The sequence below is a fragment of the Vicugna pacos genome, chromosome 2 (assembly GCF_048564905.1).
Source record: "Vicugna pacos chromosome 2, VicPac4, whole genome shotgun sequence".
Lineage (NCBI taxonomy): Eukaryota > Metazoa > Chordata > Mammalia > Artiodactyla > Camelidae > Vicugna > Vicugna pacos.
Genome location: NC_132988.1, coordinates 65725393 through 65744941, shown reverse-complemented (window position 1 = coordinate 65744941; position 19549 = coordinate 65725393). Strand labels below are relative to the sequence as shown.

Here is a 19549-nt window from a genome sequence, read left to right as displayed (position 1 = left end):
AAACCCTTTAATTTATAAAAAATATAATATCTGTAAAGTGCAATAAAGCAAATAATAATAAAATGATGTGCCTGTACAATCTTGGGGTGTTGAGCTGCCCATCCTATTAATACTATGTTGAAACATAGGAACGGTACAAAGGATTAGTGTTGTGAAGATGTGGGCAAAAGATTTCTGAGGATGTGCTATCCTGTCTCAAGGGAAAGCTATGCTTTTGTGCTAAATGCAGAGTTTGAAGTAAAAAGGAAGAAATTCCATGTAGAAGAGTTTGAGTGAAGTATTCTACCCTCAAGGAAGAATGCAAGTCCTTTCCCTTCCTCTCCACTTACAAAGAAAGAATTGTCATATGGATCACAGCATGAGGGTTGTTTTTCATTACTAGATCTGGGCTCCTCAAAGAGAGCAGTATGTTTTTGGCTTGACTTTGGTGGTGTTTTGCAATGAGATAGTTCTTTGCAATGTTTTGTGTTGCTATTCTTTTAGGTTCTTTTCCTAGTGAGGCTGTGTAGTCTGATAGCCTGGTGCTTCCTCTTTTTCCTTTCAAACATTGAATGTCCAAGTGGAAATGTAAGTTATAAAGATGAGAACTCAAGGAAAATATTATTTAAGTTTAGTTTTATATCAGTCTTGTCCTAAGGGCCAATAATATTCCTCATGGTTTAATCAAATCTCAGTGAGAATTACGAGATAATGGAAATACATAGTGATTTGGGGCCGAAGCTCCAGTAAGTAATCAGCAAAAATTTTAATTCAGTGGTAGAAATACACATCAAGTGTCCAGCAGGTTGGCTGGTAGTCTTTTGGGTATCTAAGACCTAGGAATACTGTTGAAATATTTTTCTATCAAACACATAGCTAAAAACTTTATTTATTTAATTATAAACTACCATACAACATATCAAATATCACAAAAAAGTTAGAAACAAAATGATGCATGAAATTCAAGAAGAAGAGAGTAAAATAAGTAACAAAAATTAAAAGGAAAGTGTGGTTAAGAAGTCTGAGCCACATGAGGACATAGCCCCATTTACCAGAGGGCTGGCAGCAGCCCTATGCCACAAAGCCAGTCATGTAGTGACCCAGACTCACATTCTACCAGATCCACAACAGCCACACAGCACTAAGCCATGCAGCCAACCTATGGGGAGTCTACTTGCCCTACTAAGGGCCTACAGCCACAGTACAAAGCAGGTTCTCACAGCCACCCAGGCCTGTGACCAGCCCCACTTATCAGCACACCCACAGTAGTTGGCCCACCACAGGAGAAGGGCACATACAGCTCACAAAGGGGCACCTCTAGAACATACGGCTCTGGGGACCAAATGGGAGCATGTTGTTGGACTACATAAGACATCTCCTAAATAAGGCCACATCTTCAAGACCAGGAAATGCAAGTGACATACCTAATGTGAACAAATAAGCCCAGAGAATTAAGCAAAAGGAGGAGACCAAGGAATAAGTTTCAAATGAAGAAGCAAGCTGGAACCACAGAAAATAACAACTAGTGAAAATAAGCAATCTACTCAATAAACAGTTCAAGCTAATGATCATAAAGGTACCCAATGAACACAGAAGAATAGACGATAATTTCAACAAAGAGTCAGAAAATACAAAGAATAAACAAACAGAGCTGAATTAATTCAATAAGTGAAATAAAAAAAAATACACCAGAAGGAATCAGCAGATGAGATGAAACAGAGAAATGTATCAGTGATTTCTCTGAGACAACATCAAGCACATTAACACTTGCATTTCAGGGGTTTCAGAGAAAAGAAAGAGAAAGAGGTAGAGGATTTATATGAAGAAACAACAGCTGAAAACTTCCAAAACCTGGAAAAGGAAAATAGATCTGGCTTTAGAAAGCACAGAGTACCAAACAAGATAATGCAAAAAGTTCCATACAAAGATACATGATAATTAAAAATGGCAAAAAATAAAAGATGACGAAAGAAGCTTAAAAGCAACTAGTTACTTACCAAGCAACTCCCATAAGACAATCAGATCAGGTGACTTTTCAGCAAAAACTATGCAGGCCAGAAAGTAGTGGCACAATGTATTCAATGTGATGAAAGGAAAAAAATATACAACCAAGAATATTCTACCTGTCAAAGCCATCATTCACATTTGAAGGAGAGATAAAGAGTTTCACAGACAAGCAAAAATGCAAAGAAAGAACTCAGCACCACTATGCTAGCTTTACAAGATATGTTAAAGGAACTTCACTAAACGGAAAATAAAGGGCCACAAACAGAATTATGAAAAGAATGAAAGGAAAAATCTCATCGGTAAAGGCAAATATACAGTGAAGGTAGAATATCAACCACTTATGAAACTAGTAGGAAGGTTGAAAAACATAAGGAATAAAATTATCTCTATCCATGATAAGTAGTTAAGGGATGAACAAAACAAAAACATGTAAAATATGTCAAAAACATTAAACATCTGGAAGGGAGTGAAAATGCAGGGTTGTTAGAATATGTTCAAACTTAAAAGATCATCAAATTAAAATAATCACATATAAATACAGGTTGTTATATATGAACCTAACGGTAACCACAAACCAAACACTTACAATAGAGTACACACACAAAAAAGAGAAAGGAATCCAAGTATAACACCACAGATAGTCATCAAATCACAAGGAAAGATGGCAAAGAGAAAAGGAACAAAAAAACAAAAAAGAACTACAAAAACAAACAGAAAACAATGAACAAGATGGCAATCAGTACATACCTATTAATCATCACCTTAAATGTAAATGGACTAAATGCTTCAATCAAAAGACACAGAGTGGCTGAATGGATACAAAAATCAAGGCCCATATATATGCTGCCTATAAGAGACTCACTTCAGATCTAAAGACACACACAGACTGAAAGGGAGGGGAGGAAAAAACGTATTCCAGGTAAATATACACAAAAAAGAAAGCTAGGTAGCAATACTTAAACTCGCAAAATACACTTCAAAACAAAGACTATGATAAGAGACATAGAAGGAAATTACATAATGATAAAGGGATCAATCTAACAAGAAGATATAACAATTTTTAAGTATCGATGTACCCAAAATAGAAGCAACTAAATATGTAAACCAAATATTAGCAACAATAAAGGGGAAATTAACAGTAATGCAATAATAGTAGGAGATTTTAACAGCCTATTTACATTAATGGACAGATAATACAGACAGCAAATCAGAAAAGGAAGCAACCACATTAAACACCACATTGGTTCAAACAGATATATACAATACATTTCATCCAAAATCAGTGGCATGCACATTCTTTTCAAGTGCACATGAAACACTTTCCAGAGTAAATCACATGCTAGGCCACAAAGCAAGAAGATGGGAAATTAAACTTAAGAAAATTGAAATTTACCAAGCACATACACACACACACACGCACACGAACATGCACACACACACACACACACAATTACAGGCCAATATCACTGATGAACATAGATACAAAAATTCTCAAAAAACAATAGCAAATCAAATTCAGAAATACATTAAAAAGAACGTATACAATGATCAAGCAGGATTTATTCCAGGGATGCAAGGATCGCTCAGTATGTACAAATTAATCAATGTGATACAACATATTAACAAATTAAAGAACAAAAATTATATGATCAACTTAATAGATGAAGGAAAAGCAATTAACCAAATTCAACATATAATCACAATAAAAACTCTCAAAAAAGTGGATATAGAGGGAACATAACTTAATATGATAAAGACTGTATATGACAAAACTACAGCCAATATCATATTCAACAGTGAATACCTGAAAGTATCTCCTCTAAGACAAGTAACAAGACAAAGATGCCCACTCTTGCCATTTTTATTAAACATAGTATTGGAAGTTCCACACACAGCAGACAAGAAAAAGAAATAAAAGGAATCAAAATTGGAAAGAAAGAAGTAAAATTGTCACTGTTTATAGATGACATGATACTATATATAGTATCCTAAAGATGCCACCAAAAAATTATTAGAACTAATAAATAAATTCAGTAAATTTGCAGAAAACAAAATTAATACGCAAAAATCTGTAGTATTCTATTCACTAATAGTGAACTATCAGAAAGAGAGATAGAGAAAACAATCCCATTTACATCAAAAAAAGAATAAAATATCTAGAAATAAATCTAACCAAGGAAATAAAAAACTTATATTCTTAAAACTATAAGGCATTAATGAAATAAGTTGAAGAAAACACAAAGAAATGGAAAGATACACTGTGCTCATGGGCTTGAAGAATTAGTCAAAATGACCATACATCTCAAGGCAATCTACAGCTGTAACGCAATTCCTATTAAAATACCTACAGCATTTTTCACAGAACGAGAATAACTGTCAGATTTGTATGGAGACACAAAAGAACTCAAAGTCAAAGCAATCTTAAGAATGAAGAACAAAGCTGGAAATACCACACTTCATTATTTCAAACTATACTACAAAGACGCAGTAATCAAACTAGACATATAGATGAATGGAGCAGAATAAAGACACTCAAACTCATTCTTATATGGTCAATTAATCGATCACAAGGTAGGCAAGAATATAAAATAGGGAAAAGACAGTCTCTTAACTAAATGGCATTGGGAAAACTAAACAGCTACATAAAAAAAAATCAAACTGAACTATTTTCTCACACTATATACAAAAATCAGTACAAAATGATTGAAGACTTAAATCTAAGACCTGAAATCATAAAATGCCTAGAAGAAAACATAGGCTATGTTCTCCTTGACATCAGCCTTAGAAATATTTTTTTTGCACTTGTCTCCTCAGGCCAGGGAAAGAAAAGCAAAAATAAACAAACAGGACCACATCAAACTAAAAAGGTTTTGCACAGTGAAGTAAACTATTTACAAAAAAAAGGCAGACTACTAAATGAGAGAAGATATTTACAGACAATATATTTGATAAGGTGTTACTATTCAGAATATACAAAAAATCATACAACTCAGCTTCAGAAAAACAAAGAACCTAAATAAAAAATAAATGGCGGACCCTAACAGACATTTTCCCAAGGAAAACATACAGATGGACAACATACAGGTAAGATGATTTTTAATATCCCTAATAATCAGGGAAATGCAAATCAAAACCACAATGAGATACCACATCACAAATGTCAGAATGGCTATTATCAAAAAGACAACAAATCTCAAGCATCTTTACTGAACACAATGCCATGAAACTAGAAATCAACTACAGAGAAACAAAGGAGAAAAAAAGGAAAGCATGGAGATTAAAGAACATGCTATTAAAAGCACAATGGGTCAACAAAGAAATCAAAGTTGAAATTAAAAAAAAACCTTCAGACAAATGAAAATGAAAATACAACCACACAAAATTTATGGGACACAGTGCTAAGAGGGAAGTTTATAGCGATACAGACCTTCCTCAAAAAAGAACAATTTCAAATAAATAATTTAATCCACCAGCTAAAAGAATTAGAAAAAGAAGAGCAAAAAACCCCAAGAGGCAGGAGAAGGAAGGAAATAATAAAGGTCAGGGAGGAAATAAACAAAATAGAGATTAAAAAAACATAGAAAAAAATCAATAAACCCAAAAGCTGGTGTTTTGAAAAAGTAAATAAAATCAACAAAACTCTGGTCAAACTCACAAAGAAGAAAAGAGAGTACAAATAAGCAAAGTAAGAAAGGAAAATGGAGAAATCACAACAAATGACATAGAAATACAAAATATCATATGAGAATATTATGAAAAACTATATGGAAACAAAATGGATAACCTAGAGGAGATGGACAAATTTCTGGAAACATACAGTCCACCAAGACTGAACCAAGAAGAAACTGACCACTTCAACAAACAAATCACTAGAAATGAAATCGAATTAGCAATAAAAAACCTCCCTACAAATAAAAGTCCAGGATTGGATGGTTTCACCGGGGAATTCTACCAAACATACAAAGAAGAACTCATACCAGTCCTTCTCAAACTCTTCCAGAAGACTGAAAAGGAGGGAATACTCCTAAACTCATTCTATGAAGCCACCATCACCCTGATACCAAAATCAGGCAAAGATACTACCAAAAAAGAGAATTGTAGGCCAACATCACTGATGAACGTAGATGCCAAAATCCTCACCAAAATATTAGCAAATAAAATCCAACAGCACATAAAAAAGATTATACATCATGACCAAGTGGGGTTCATCCAAGGGACACAAGGGTGGTACAACATACACAAATGAATCAATGTAATACATCACATCAACAAGAGAAAGGACAAAAATCACATGATCATCTCAATCGATGCAGAAAAAGCATTTGATAAAATTCAACACCCATTTATGATAAAAACTCTCGCCAAAGTGGGTATAGAGGGAACATATCTCAACATAATAAAAGCTATATATGACAAACCTACAGCCAGCATAGTACTCAATGGTGAAAAACTCAAAAGCTTCCCACTAAAATCTGGGACAAGACAAGGATGCCCACTATCACCACTCCTATTCAACAACATCTTGGAAGTCCTAGCCACAGCAATCAGGTAAGAGAGAGAAATAAAAGGGATCCAAATTGGAAAAGAAGAGTTAAAAGTGTCACTATATGCCAATGACGTTACTATATATAGAAAATCCTAAAAGGTCCACACAAAAACTACTAGAGCTGATTGAAGAATTCAGCAAGGTAGCAGGTTACAAAATTAACGTTCAAAAATCAGTTCCGTTTCTTTACACTAATGATGAATCAACAGAAAAAGAAAGTAAAGAAACAATCCCCTTTAAAATAACACCTAAAGCAATAAAATACATAGGAATAAATCTAATGAAGGAGGTGAAAGGATTATACACAGAAAACTATAAACCATTGATGAAGGAAATTAAAGAAGACTTTAAAAAATGGAAAGATATTCCATGCTCTTGGATTGGAAGAATCAATATTGTTAAAATGGTCACGCTGCCCAAGGCAATCTACAGATTTAATGCAATCCCTATCCAATTACCCAGGACATATTTCACAGAACTAGAACAAATCATAGTAATATTTATATGGAACCATCAAAGACCTAGAATTACCAAAGCATTACTGAAGAGAAAGAAAGAGACTGAAGGAATAACAATCCCAGACTTCAGACAATACTATGGAGCTACAGTCATCAAGACAGCATGATATTGGTACCAAAACAGACATACAGACCAATGGAACAGAATAGAGAGCCCAGAAATGAACCCACAAACTTTTGAGCAACTAATCTTCGACAAAGGAGGCAAGAATATACAATGGAATAAAGGCAGTCTCTTCAGCAAATGGTATTGGGAAAACTGGACAGCAGCATGTAAAACAATGAAGCTAGAACACTCCCTTATACACAAAAATAAACTCAAAATGGATCTCCCATACACAAAAATAAACTCAAAATGGATCTAAGACTTAAACATAAGACAAGATACAGTAAAACTCCTCAAAGAAAATATAGGCGAAACATTATGTGACATACATCTCAAAAATGTTCTCCTAGAACAGTCTACTCAAGCAATAGAAATAAAAGCAAGAATAAACAAATGGGACCTAATGAAACTTACAAGCTTCTGCACAGCAAAGGAAACCACAAGTAAAACAAAAAGCCAACCTATGGAATAGGAGAACATTTTTGCAAATGAAACCGACAAAGTCTTGATCTCCAGAATATATAAGCAGCTCATACGACTCTATAAGAAAAAAGCAAACAACCCAATCCAAAAATGGGCAGAAGACCTAAACAAGCAATTCTCCAAGGAAGACATACAAATGATTAATAGGCACATGAAAAAATGCTCAATATCACTAATTATCAGAGAAATGCAAATCAAAACTACAATGAGGTATCACCTCACACCAGTTAGAATGGCCATCATTCATAAATCCACACATGACAAATGCTGGAGAGGCTGCGGAGAAAAGGGAACCCTCTTACACTGCTGGTGGGAATGCAGTTTGGTGCAGCTACTGTGGAAAACAGTATGGCGATTCCTCAAAAGACTAAGAATAGACTTATCATATGACCCAGGAATCCTGCTCCTGGGCATATATCCAGAAGGAACCCTACTTCAGGATGACACCTTCACCCCAATGTTCATAGCAGCACTATTTACAATAGCCAAGACATGGAAACAGCTTAAATGTCCATCAACGAATGACTGGATAAAGAAGAAGTGGTATATTTATACAATGGAATACTACTCAGCCATAAAAACCAACAACATAACGCCATTTGCAGCAACATGGATGCTCGTGGAGAATGTCATTCTAAGTGAAGTAAGCCAGAAGGAGAAAGAAAAATATATATGAGATCACTCATATGTGGAGTCTAAAAATAAATAAATAAATAAACAAACAAACAAAACAGAAATACAAAACAGAAACAGATTTCATAGACACAGAATACAAACTTGTCGTTGCCAAGGGTGTGGGGGGTGGGAAGGGATAGACTGGGATTTCAGAATGTAGAATAGATAAACAAGATTATACTGTATAGCACAGGGAAATATATACAAGATCTTATGGTAGCTCACAGAGAAAAAAATGTGACAATGAATATATATATGTTCATGTATAATTGAAAAATTGGGCTCTACACTGGAATTTGACAAAAAATTGTAAAATTATTATAAATCAATAAAAAGTGTTTTAAAAAAAACACAACAAATAACAAGTGTTGGCAGGGATGTGGATAAAAAGAAACACTTGTGCACTGTTGCTGAGATTTGGTGCAGCCACTATGGAAAGCAGTGTGGAGGCTTCTGACCGTTAGAAATGGAACTGCCATATGATCCATCAATTTCACTTCTGGGTATCTACCTTAAGAAAATAAACACAGTGATTTGAAAAGACAAATGTAGTCCAATGTTCATTGAAGCATAATTTACAGTAGCCAAAATATGGAAGTAACCTAAATGTTCACTGAGAGACAAATGGATAAAGAAGATGTGGTGGATAAATGAAAGAAAGGAAGGAAGGAAAGAAGGAAGGATGGAAGGAAGAGAGAGAGAGAGAGAGAAAGAAAGAAAGAAAGAAAGAAACAAAGAAAGAAAGAAAGAAAGAAAGAAAGAAAGAAAGAAAGAAAGAAAGAAAGAAGGAAAGAAAGAAAGAAAGAAAGAAAGAGAAAGAAAGAAAGAAAGAAAGAAGCAAGCAAGAAAGAGAAAGAAAGGAAGAGAGGAAGAAAGAAGGAAAGAAAGAAAGAAAAGAAAAGGAAAGAATATTACTGAGTTGTGAAATAAATGAAATCTTGCCATTTGTGACAACATGGATGGATCTAGAAGGTATTATGCTAAGTGAAATTAGTCAGACAAAGGAAGGCAAATACTGCATGATCTCTCATATGGAATCTAAAAACAAAATAAACACACAAAACAAAAGGAAAATAGACTTACAGATACCAAGAATAAACTGATGGTTACCAAAAGGGCCACAAGTGGGCAAAGGGGATTACAGGGTACAAACCTCCAGTTATAAAACAAATAAGCTATAAGGATATTATATACAGCATAAAGAATATGGTAAATAATATTGTAATAACTTTATACAGGGACAGATGGTTACTAAATTTATCATGGTGATCATTTCATAATGTATACAAATGTCAAATCACTATGCAATACACCTGAAACTAATATAATATTGTACATCAACTGTATTTCAATTAAAGTTTTTTAACTGAAAAAGAAATGAGCTGTCAAGCCATGATAACATGGAGGAAACATCAATACATAAAACAAAGTTCAAGAAGACAATCTGAAGAAGCTACGTACTGTATAATACTTTATATGGGAAGGCCAAAATTATAGAGACAATAAAAGGATCAGTGATTGTCACAGAATTGGGGTACAGAAGAAGGAAGGATGAGTAGGTGCAGCATAGAGGATTTTTAGGGCAGTGAAATGACTCTGTGTGACACTATAATGTTAGATACATCACATTAAATATTTGTCAAAACCTATAGAATGTACAACTCCAAGAGGGAACTTTAAAATAAACTACGAACTTCTGAAGATAAAAGAAGAAAAATGTTTATCAATACTGTGTTAACAGCATTATGCATCTACTCAAGATTCTTGTTTGAGAGAGACCATGCTCACACAAAGAATAACTCTGTTGAAGACGTTCTTTGTCATGTGCACAGACACACACACACACACACAAATCATCTTTACCTCCATTCACTTACCAAACCAAACTGGACTGGGGTCAACTCCACATGCAAAGAGGAAAATGTAAGAAATAAAAGATGCTAGGTCACTGCCTGTGCTAATGTTATAACTTTTATCAACTGTTCCTAGATATTGATACACATACTAAGACCAAATTTTTATACCGAGAACGTATGTTTATGACCACCATGAATAATCAGCATATTTTTATTCTTGTGTTCATGAAGCTTTGGAAGAGAAAAAATCTAGAATAAGGGGAAGGTCATCTCCCAATTCCCTACGCAAAAAGTTCTTTTCTTTGTTTATAGGACATAACCACATTACCATTTATAATCCTCTAAAATAGAGCTTCTTCCAAATAGCTTTGTATTTCTCATTAGTAACTGTATATCCTATAATACACCACAGAGTACTTGCAAGCACTAGCACTCATGAAATACTTTTGACTTACGCATTGGCTAAAAGAAATAAATGAATAATAACACAAGAAATCATATATTATCTGTGGAAGATAAACCAATTTTTGTCTATTTTTAAATAATCAGGATAGCTTTACTGTTCTTTTCATTCATTTGTAGTCTTTCCCTACTCTTTGACTAATTCAATATTCTATTCCAAGACTGATTAAAATTTTATTGCTAGTAACAATGGGTAAAAAAAGTAATATATTGAAATGAATTATTGCTCATAGAAGTAAATATGTTAGTTTCTCTTAATAATTGCATTCTTTTTTTTACAATTCATGTTCATAGAATATGGTCATAGAATTTTTACTGACTTAATCAGCTTGCCAAAAAACAAATGGTCACTGAAAATGTCAGTCAAATTAGTTGCCTCTTTAAATTGATGAGTCAATTCTGCTTAAATGGATACTCTACTACACAATTATTCACAGAGCCTTTGTAGCTGTAAAAGAACTAACTTAAAGCCAAAAGAAGTTACTGAATTTAAGAATGAATGGCTCTTCCTGTATGAATGTAATGCTCTATTTACAATCAAATCTGATAAGATGTTAATTAGTTCCCTGATTTATTTCTGAGCTAGCTGATGCATAATAGAGTACAACTTAATTCAGTGCCCCTGTTTCTTGCAAGATAAGTGTCAAAGTATATTATTCTAAGAAATTGATTGACGTAATAAGTAATACATAGAATTTTAAATTAAAATTTACAAATCTAACATATACAATTACCCTGTCCCAGTTAAATCAGTATTGTAGGTACGGAAATCTGTACTTGTATAGATTGATGGTTTTTCAGAGAAATGACCTACAATGTCAAAAGAAACATTAGAGAATGGAAGTCTTCAAGGAAAATGATCCTGTGATTGCTTTCACATTGAGGTCTTTTCTCATCTTTCTCAGCTGAAGCAGCTTGTGAAGATTGCTGACAGGAAAAAAAGTTACAGAAAAAAATTCAGACCATCTAAAGAATTTGTTTTTGATACAACCATGTGGAAGGGAAAGACCATGATATGAGTGGGTAAGTAGACACTAGCAGTGAGTGTGTAACAGAACTTTCCTAGTACTTCTTCAAGTGTTCTCATGAAACAAATTAGGACAGCTTTACCCTAGGGGAAGAACAAAAAACTGGGATAAGGACTTGCTTTAACTTATCTGTAGGCAGGCACCACTTTTCACCTACAATTCAAAGTAACAGGATAGAATTTTTGGCATCTTCTGACCACTCTGGCTCCCTGTGGGAGTACGGAAAGAATCACTCCTCCTTCCAACTTATTATACCCATTATAACCCATGGTAAATTAAAACACTCTTAGCTCTAGAGCCTCATTTGCTCTGTTTGTTCTGTTCTCTTTTAATGTGCCTTATATATCACTTTCCATTATGCCAAACAGAAATGTAAAAGAAATTAAGTATTTTAGATAGCACTCCCCAGCTTGGTTTCTAGCCCATCTTCTTAAGGCATATTCTTTTTTGGCATACTTTGTAAAGTGTGTTTTACTTTAAGCAGGTTAGATGCTATATGTTTAAAAACCTTGGATTTTTATACAAAAATGTACTGCTGATTCCTAAAAGCAACTCAGAGCAGAACTTTATTTGCTTAGTCAACAAATATTTATTGAACATAAACAATGAACCAGGCATTACTCTAATTTAGAAGTGTTCTGCCCCTGTAAGTTAAATTACTGTACAAAAAATAAATAAACACACAATTATAATACAACATAATGAGAGATATTATCCTTAAAGTAAAATACTATGCAGAAGGAAGTATAGCTAGCTGTCTCAAGAAAATAAGAAAAAGTCAGTCATGGTTTGTTGAATGAATGCACTCACACAGATCATAAGAATTCAATTAAATCTTAAAGACTAAATAACAATTCCCATTAAGAAGACTAGAAACAACCCAAAGAAAAACAATCACAAGGAATGTGAACAGACTAAATAGATAGAAGAGAGGTAGGTAGAGAGATAGACAGATGTGTGTGTGTGTGAGAGAGAGAGAGAGAGAAAGAGACAGAGAGAGAAAGGGACAGAGAGAGAGAGAGAAAGGGGGGGGGGAGAGGGAGGAGAGGGAGAGAGCACAAGCATGGAGCTCAGTGTGCAACTCCAAGGTCACAGTATGACCAGTTCATTGGTTACTCATTAAATGGTTTTGTTTACTTCAAAGCCCATGTACTTCTCATTGAGACTTTAGATTCCTCCTTTTGAATATGTTTTTGGTGGGGATATAAAAAAAGAAAAATGTATGATGCTGGATATAAAGGTCCACATCATGTAAATGATTTGCATTTATTTTGTAGAATATAGGAGCTAATAGTCATTTTTATGCAATAAAATGACATAATCTGTTTTTTCTTTTTAGTTATTACAATAAATATTTAGGACAGAGGAGAAGGGAGCAAAACCAAAAGTTAAAAGATAACGATGATGACAGCTGTATAGAGGACAATGGTCCTTATAGAAAGCAGATTATGAATTTTACAGAAATTTCATAGGTACAACTTGGACTTAGACATCTACTGGGTTTAGGGACATGAGACAATGTAAAATATTTTTACACAACTCTTTGTTTTTGCATATACTGTATTCACTTGTGAAATTCAACATTTCAAATTTTATCTCTTCTCTAAAGATACTGATGACCACTTAGCCCCCAGTTAAGTAATTGGGCATTGCTTTTACAAAGAAACATTTCTCCATTACAGCACTTTTGCCACTGTTCTTCTGACTACTTAAAGGCAGGTAATTTTTGTGATTTTAAATTTATTATTCCTAGAATTTAGTATGCTACATAGAAAATAAAACATACTCAATTGTTTGTCATGAATAAAATTTATTTAAGTAAATGAAAAATTTCAAGAATAAATGGCTAAAAATTGAATGGGTGATGATGCTATTACCTAAAAGATAAGGAGAAGAAATATGTTGTGGGAGACAGAGGTATTTATTTTTGTCTGTTATGAATATTTTGGAACATTAAAACAAATACTTCAAAGAAATAGTTGTGAATATCATGTAGGATATTTGAAAAATTTTAAAGTGAAGATATAGATTTAGAAATCAGCAATTCAAAGACAGTTATTTACAGCCATGATGGTTAAATGGGATAACTAAGGAAGAACACATAAATCAACAAAAATAGGAGAGCTTTGGTAGAAACTTGACCAAAACCAATACAATGAGATGGATACAGGAAAGGATTCAGAGACTCAGAATGATGAATTCAAAAAAGAACATAAGACTGACACACCATGGGCAATTAATCTTTGACAAAGGAGAGAAGAATATACAATGAAGAGATGTCTCTTTAGTAAATGGTATAGTGAAAACTAGACAGCCATATGTAAATTAATGAAGTGAGAACACTCCCTCACACAATACACAAAAATAAACTCTAAACGGCTTAAAGACAAATATAATTTATGATACCATAAAACTCCTAGAAGAGAACATAGGCAAAACATTCTCTGACATAAATCGTACCACCAATGTTTTGTTAGTTCTGTCTCCCAAGGCAAAAGAAATAAGAACAAAATTAAATAAATGAGACCTAATCAAACTTTTAAGCTTTTCTACAGCAAAGAAAACCATAAACAAAATGAAAAGACAATCTACAGACTGGGAGAAAACAATTGCAAACAAGGTGACTGACAAAGGCTTAATTTCCAAAACATACAATCAGGTCATTCAACTCAATAACAAAAAAATAAACAATCCAATCAAAAAATTGGCAGAAGAGCTAAATGGGCATTTCTCCAAAGAAGACATACAGATGGCCAAAAGGCACATGAAAAGATGCTCAACCTTTTTAATTATTAGAGAAGTGCAAATCAGAACCACAATGAGGGATCACCTCACACTGGTCAGAGTGGGCATCATCAAAAAGTCTACAATAATAAATGCTGAAGAGGGTACAAAGAGGGAACCCTCCTACACTGAAGGTGGGAATGTAAATAGGTGTAGCCAGTATGCTGTACATAGTATGGAAGTTCCTTAAAAAAACTGAAAATAGAGTTACCATATGGATCAGCAATCCCATTTCTGGGCATGTATCCGAAAAAGATGAAAACTCTAATTTGAAGTGAAACACGCACCCCAATGTTCATAACAGCACTATTTACAATTGACAAGACATGGAACCAACCTAGAGTGTCCATCAATGGATGAATGGATAAAGAAGATGTTATATATATATATATATATATATATATATATATATATATATACACAGTTATACACACACATACACACAGAAAATGGAATACTAAGTACCCACAAAAAAAAAAAAAGCAGCACCATGGATGGACCTAGGCATTATCATACTAAGTGAAGTAAATAGGACAGAGAAAGACAAATACTGTACAATATCACTTACACATGGAATCTAAAAAATAGTACAAATGAACTTATTTACAAAACAGAAATAGACCCACTGACACAGAAAACAAACTTATGGTTTCCAAAGGGGACGTGGGGAGGGATAAATTAGGAGTATGTGATTAACAGAAAAAGACTACCATATATAAAACAGATAAACAACAAGGATTTACTGTATAGCACAGGAAAATATATTCAGTATCTTTTAATAACCTATAATGGAAACACAATTTTTAAAGAATATATATATGTGTATAACCAAATCACTTTGCTATACACCTGAAACTAACACAACAATGTGTATCAACCATATTTCAATTAAAAAAAAAGAATACGTGTTTTGCTGTACTAAGCCTTAGGGACAAAAATATTTTCTGTTACCAAAGACAGTGGAAGACACAAGAAAATAGGAATAAAGCAGAATAGGATGTCATAAATTTTTAATGGCAATATCCACAAACTTAGAAGGCAAATTGTTCCAACTAGATGGGTCATAAAAGCCATATGCAAAGATATATTAGTAGGATTACTGTGTTAGATAACTGACAGTGATCCAAGTAAAGCTGGAGGTTTAAGCCCTGAGAACACCTCGTAGAAAGAAAAGGAGTAAGAAAATCAGAGTTTGTTGAGGAACCTACAAGTGTTAGAACAAATGGATCATGGACTCTAAGAGGCTGAAAATTAAATGAAAGTCATATCATGAACAACCCTCTATTAGATGCTAAGGTGTTCTGGCTTTGTCCTAATAGTTTTAAGTAAACATGGCTTTTTAAAAAAAATTATGCATAGAAGTTACATGCTCAGATTTTCATTTCACAAATACCACTATGTCATAATCATGACAGTGGGGAAAATGGGAGGCAAGAAGTTTCTTTAGGAAGCTGATTCTTCTCTCAAGATATGAAATCATGAAATTCAGAACTAAGATCGTCCGCATATAGAAACAATGCCAGCCTGTGGAGTTGCAGAAGAGAAAGCAAAATGAAAGGATTTAGGGATCTGTACAGAGCCTCTGGCAAGTCTCAATATCTCAGAGCTCAAGGGTTTTGAACAAAACTGTAAATCTTCTGCAAATAACTCTTCTACTTTTAAGAAACAGATTTTCGTTTGCTGTTCAGCCCTGGCTAGGAATCTAAAATTCTGCAAACTGTTCTGTTCTTTATGAACTGGGTATTAACTGATCCAGAAAGGCACAAATACGGAATGTGCAGCAACATTCCTTCATCAAGTGGAAGCAGTATGTACAAACAGTCCTCACTTTGCACAGTTCCAATATGCACAGATTTTAGTTGCTCTGGTTTAGCTAAGTACCAGTCTTCTAACAACACAGCTCAAATTTCAAGTACTATGGTATATTAGTTTTGAGTAATTGTATGAAATACCATCTTCACTGCCAGCTCTGCAATCTACAAATCACTAGGTAAATAACATGTACATCATGATCAGTGACCAATCATGTCATTTTTTTCAGTTTGATGGTTGGTCACTGTGTGTCTATTATTCAGCTCATGTTCAGACAGAAAAGAAAGTAGTTATGTTACAACTTTGTGTCCCACTGATAAACCTACAAATGTGATCAAAACCAAAAGCTGGTAATTAAAGTAGGGAATTTTCAAAAAAATGTAAGTGCAACAAAGTAATGAAAAATAATATTGCTATAAATTAAATCTAAGTGGGATATAAACAGAGCTGAAGATGAAAAAGCTAACACTGACACCATCACCACTGGAAAACTCTACATATGTGGAGCCTAGAGAAAGGGAAGTCACTGATATAAAGGAAAAAAGTAATGAAAAGGAAATGATGTCTCTGGGGTAATTCCACGTATAAAGGGATTTTCTCAGATATTTCATGACATTGAAAGTACATAGGATACAATTTTGGAAGCTGATACAAATTCAAAAAGAAGTATGACAATTCACCCCAGTCTAAAAATGCTCACTTCATGTTGTAAGTTACACAGCATGAAGAAATGCAAACTACTCTTGGTGAGATTTTACAAAGAAATAAAACACTTTAATTTTCAATGTTTCTAATGTTTTAAACTACAATGTACTAATTAAATTTTAGTTTTACTACTTTTTTAGTTGCCTGTACATTTCTAACCAACAGTAAGAGACTTTACAAGGTTCTGACAAAAATTTAAAGGTCACAGGATAATTAAAACATTTCAATCTGACACATCTGCTTGAAAAGCTATGATTACTCTGTGACCTTTATATTTTTTCATTTAAAATTTTAAAATATTTTAAATTTAAATTTAAAAATAATTAAATTTAAATTTTAAAATATTCAGCTTGTAGTCACTTTTACAAGCTTGTACTCTTATGCAAAGATAAATAAGGATATAGAGCCTGCTGGAGTAAAGGTTTTGTCACCCAAACAGGTAAATAACCCCAACCAGTTAAAATACCAGCTGAGGGCAAAAGCATTATGAACAGAAAATGGAAGAAGGAAGCAACAAACAGCAACCGTGGCTTCATGGTCCTTTCAGAAATGGGAACTGTATGCAGACACTACCAACTTTCACTCCTTTCCCCTAGTTTTTATTTTCATAGAATCAGTGTTGGTGTTGGTTATCTTTACAAATTGGGGCTACAAAATATTCAGACGTAATTGTGAACAAACTCAAAGAGGAATTTACATCAGTCAGAGCATAATACAGAGGCAGATGGACTTTGTGTCTATCCTGTTTGTAAGGAGATAGTGTCTTAAATATGTGATAGTTGCATTGTTTTAAATGGTAAAATGATATCTTGTTACTGCATTCCAACTTGCATACGAAGAGAAAAATGCGATGTGATTAAAAGAAGCAACATAAACAAACGCTGAGTAACAGGATTATTGTGTGGGTAATTTGCCTCTTGGCTATCAGCTTTCTGATCTTGGTCATTCTATAAAACTATTTGCCTGGGATGGGGGTGCAGAGTAGTATTTTTCTCCGTAAAACTCTGAGTGACTATCTATCTTTCTTTTATAACGCAACTTTTCCAAACAATTAAGATTCTGCTTCCCAAACTTCTCCAAACCCCGATGCCTAGGACATCAGAAAGCCTGTGGGTGGCACAAAAAGTGGCCTCAACGTTTGGCTAAGCCTGAAGCCAGCCAGCAGGTGCCTTCCCAGGGCAAGGACAGCACCCTCCTCACCGCCCCCGCCCCCACGTCCAGTGAGCAGGCCCACCACGTGCCCTCTGAGGAGCTGCGTCTCCAGGGTCCACGCTCCGCGGGGCAGCAGAAACCTGCCAGCCTCAGAACCACAAACCCCCGCCCACCCCCTGGCCAACCGGCCTGGGGCCGCCACTCACCCCTGTCTTCACGACTTCCAGCACAGCCCTCCCAGGGGGCTCTCGCGGGTTCCGCTGACTCCTACTCAGGCGTCAGACCTGCGCACTGGCGGCTCCCAGGGTCACCGGAAGTGCGGCCCAGGAAGTGCGGCCCGGGCGCGCCCCGGAGCAGCCCCGCCCCCCGTCAGGACCGTCGAGGTCCTGGCCTGAGAGGCTTAGTCAGCCCCAGGTGCCCAGCGGGGCAGGCTGCGTGAGCACTTCCCAGCTCCTCACTGCGCTGTCGGATTTTCTTAACCTGCCTTCATCAGACGTCGACGTCGGGGAGGACAGCAGCTCCTTGCTGCTTGTCTGAAAACCCGGAGCGTTCCAGCGGCCTGGCTCCGGGACTCCGCGGTGAGTGCGGCCGACCCGGCCGGGCCCGTAAGGTGCAGACAGACAGGGGTACTGGCTCACGGCACTTCAGGCTCTGTGTCCCATGGTTCAGTTTTGCATCTGCACTTTAAAAGGACTGCGATGTAACAAATGATGGAGTTGCTATTGGAAGTCCCCTCTTTCCTTTTTATTTCTCCTCCCTTCCTTCACTGTCTCCAAACAAACAAAAAACATTGACTGCCTTTCAAGAATCCCTCTGAAAACAATCTCCACCATATTACGTGACGAATTTCCAGTATTACTGGACAAAATGTTTAGAAATTTGAAAGGATTGACAAGACCATAGCAAAGGAGACAGAAGTATAATTGTCCTTCCAGAAAAATGATTGCTCCACATAACAATCTTGAAATTTTCTTCAGCTACCTGTCTGTCAGCTTTTGAACTCATTTCCCATTTAATAATAATGATGATGATGAAGAGATTTACCGTGTCCCAAGCACATAATTTAATAAAAAAATAAAATCATTTATAGCAACAGGAAAAGGGTATTATTATTATTATTATTATTAATTAGTGTTATTACCGTTGGCATTCTACAGATGAAGAAATTGAAGCTAGAGAGATAAGGAGACTTGCCCAGTACCAATACCTCATGCTGTAGGTGAAAGCATCAGAGTTGAAACACTTGGAGTCTTGCTTCAGAGCCTCATTCTCAACAGTCTGTCTCTAACCAGAGAGCATGAGTAGCAGCACTAGGGAGGACCACATGGCATACAATCTTAATTTTGACCTATGATTCTAACCAGAGAACCCCATTGCCTAGTCTTGACAGTTAAATAAAGAGAGTATAAAATACTAAATAGTGTTTTTTTGCACAT

The 19549-nt window shown here is 35.1% G+C and overlaps 1 protein-coding gene and 1 long non-coding RNA gene across 8 annotated transcripts in view; one reads left to right on the top strand and one right to left on the bottom strand.

Moving 5' to 3' along the window:
* The window catches only part of LOC140686569 (uncharacterized), a 464075-nt gene extending 445657 nt beyond the window's left edge, over window positions 1-18418 (bottom strand). For all 5 annotated transcript variants that reach the window (XR_012060402.1, XR_012060398.1, XR_012060399.1 and 2 more), the window contains exon 1: window positions 18320-18418. This is a non-coding gene — a long non-coding RNA (uncharacterized lncRNA). The remainder of the gene's footprint in view (window positions 1-18319) is intronic.
* Window positions 18419-18494: 76 nt separating this feature from the next.
* The window catches only part of EPHA5 (EPH receptor A5), a 417840-nt gene continuing 416785 nt past the window's right edge, over window positions 18495-19549 (top strand). For all 3 annotated transcript variants that reach the window (XM_072940770.1, XM_072940769.1, XM_072940771.1), the window contains exon 1: window positions 18495-18691. The gene's annotated coding sequence lies outside the window, so the exon portion shown is untranslated. The remainder of the gene's footprint in view (window positions 18692-19549) is intronic.